The sequence below is a fragment of the Aplysia californica genome, unplaced genomic scaffold (genome assembly GCF_000002075.1).
Source record: "Aplysia californica isolate F4 #8 unplaced genomic scaffold, AplCal3.0 scaffold00224, whole genome shotgun sequence".
Lineage (NCBI taxonomy): Eukaryota > Metazoa > Mollusca > Gastropoda > Aplysiida > Aplysiidae > Aplysia > Aplysia californica.
Window position 1 is genome coordinate 394,844 of NW_004797494.1, and position 2,851 is coordinate 397,694.

The 2,851-nt window shown below is 37.4% G+C and overlaps 1 protein-coding gene across 1 annotated transcript in view; it reads right to left on the reverse strand.

Annotated features, from left to right (window-relative positions):
* The window catches only part of LOC106011955 (hemagglutinin/amebocyte aggregation factor), a gene marked incomplete in the record, with an annotated part of 8,819 nt that overhangs the window by 556 nt on the left and 5,412 nt on the right, over nucleotides 1-2,851 (reverse strand).

The window sequence follows — 2,851 nt, forward strand, 5'->3', positions numbered from 1 at the left end:
AAGGAATGTAATTTGTGTCGTGTGTTTTGGCGAGGTGATACAGTTTCGAGGAGTTGCAAGCGCGTGCGTGCGTGTTCAGTTCAACAAGTTAAGGGGTATCTTTTTCTCTTATGTGTGTGTGTGTGTGTGTGTGTGTGTGTGTGTGTGTGTGTGTGTGTGTGTCTGTGTGTATGTGTGTGTGTGTTTATTGTGTGTATGTGTGTGTGTGTCTGTCTGTCTGTCTGTGTGTATGTGTGTGTGTGTGTGTTAGTGGGTGCGTGTGTGCGTGCTTGAATAAGTTTGTGAATACGTATGTATATATTTTTTTCAGTGTCTGCCTATTATGGATAAATTAATATTCTTTTATTAAATCACAGTCATCGGTCTTTGTACTTGGACTTATCTTTAAGTGCCTTGAGCTCTGTAAGGGTGTAGGCTCTGTAAAAATAATCTACATTATTATTATTGTTATTATTAATATTGTTGTTGTTGTTATTGTTATTATTATTATTAGGCCTATTATTATTGTTGTTGTTGTTGTTGTTATTATTGTTATTATTGTTATTATTACTATCATTATTATAGAAAAGAATAGAAGAGACTTCAGGGGCTTCTGCAGTGAGTTGAGGATATGTCGACATGACAATATAGAACTGTGCTAGTCAGCCTGGGAGATACCGCCCTCTGGTGGACCATATTAAAATATGGTCATTACGGTTGGCGGTGCATGGGGATCACATGGGCAGAGAGGAAGGGCATTAATTATAGTGCGGTCAAAAATTCGTGGTGCGGCTTATTTTCATATATCTCCTCGACTATCAAACATAGGTTCTCCAATTTTTAAACAGCGCCTAATATCAATTTGTCTTAACAGATTAATATTTTTGTAAACACCTGCAAGCTGTATTCTAGAAAATTCCTTGATAAATACTTATAAAAAATACAAGAGCTGGGGCAATATCGCTTTTAATAGCAAGTCCATCAGGGTTTTCTAATTGGGACATTATGCTTGTTGAACGCATGTTTTGAGAACTATTAAAGAAAAAATGTGCTCACTATAACAATATTTCTTGTAACAAGTGTTGCATATTATGCGTAATCAAAATGTGTGTGAGAAGCGGGAAATGCTGTGAACAATACCATTTTACGTGTGACAGAGATTTCAAGTATTTTATATAAATTTATGAATAAAAGTATTTTAATCTAGCCACAATTGTTCTAGAAAAATAGGATTTAGTTAAGACAAATTGATACAAACTGCTATGCAAAATATGGATGACATTGATTCACCCGTTAAAGAGGTATTTGAGGATAAGTTGCACCACGAATTTTTGACTGCACTATAGATCTAAAGCCTCTTTTGAAAACACGACATTCAAGAGGTCGGTACGAAAATAGCAGTTTCTCAGAGGTGGGCACCGACTATTTAAAATCATAATAATAAAATGACAAGCTCTAATAATAAAAAAGTTTCAGATTAGCTATAGCTCAACTTACGGGAACAGCTTTATTGAGTTAAAATAGTATTTTACAGAATGACCCCGTTTTCTGAAACAAGATTTTCGAATAACTAAATCTATCTCTCTATGAGAACAAAATGATCGGTACAGTCCTGTCCTTGTTGTCGGGACACACAAAAAAACAACAACAGAAAGACAGAAATACTACCACGCCACCTGTTGAATTTTCCCGATAAAAACTCGTCAGATCTTAAAACTTTGCCTCAGGAATATTATTCATGTTCCTGTCCTGGTGTGAATGTCAGTATTGACATGACAGTTTGGGGTTGTTGTTTTCTTTTTTTTTTTAAACTAATCCTCATTTGATTGTTCGTTGTGTTAGCGCTGCTGTTTTTGAATAGATCTAGCATTTTCTCGATGAATTTATTCCAGAAGTGAAGCATTATGTGAAAAATGAAATGGCCTTGCGGATGAAAAGAAAGAGGGGGGGGGGGGGGGTTGTTGAGGAACTGAGTAAGCATCACTGTGTGGCACTTGGTGTGGCCTCCTAACAATGTGTTATCTATTTATGGTACAAACGTAAAGGATTAGTGTTGAATGTAAAGAAAACCGAATGCATGGCAATATCCAAAAAGCAGCAAAGCCTTTTTGTAATCTCATTAGCAAAGGTGGAAGGATCAAACAGTTTAAATATCTAGGATATATGATAACATCTGGTGCCAAATGTTCCACAGAAATACGACGGAGAATTACAATGGCTAAGGCTAGTTACAATAAAATTCGCCCAATCCTGAAAAATAGAAACACTGAATGAACACCAAAATGAAAGTTCTGAAATGCTATGTTTGGTCAACCCTTCTATATGGCTGTGAATGCTGGACAGTCACTAAAGACAATGAAAATAAAATAGAAGCAACAGAAATATGGTTTCTTAGGAGAATGCTAAGGAGTATTGTGGAAGGAAAAGAAATCAAAAGAGGTAGTGCTTGATGAAGCCCACGTGGGACGCTCGATGTTAAAAACAGTCAGGAAAAGATAAATGCAGATTTTGGGACACCTGAATAGACACAAGGGTCTTGAACATCTAGGTCTCACTGGCAAAATTGAGGGCAAGCGAGGCAGGGGTAGGCCCAGAACAACATACTTAGGGAACCTAAACAAATGGGTAACAGGGAAAGATCAGGGAAACGTAGCTTTTTTGAGAGCATCCGAGCAAAGGAATGAATGGAAAACCATGATCGTCGATGTCTGTCGCAGATCTGGCACTGGATGATGATAGTACAAACGTACACGCACACACACAGACACACACACGGACACACACACACACACACACACACACATATAAACACACAAACACACACACACACACACACACACACATATAAACACACAAACACATCCATACACAG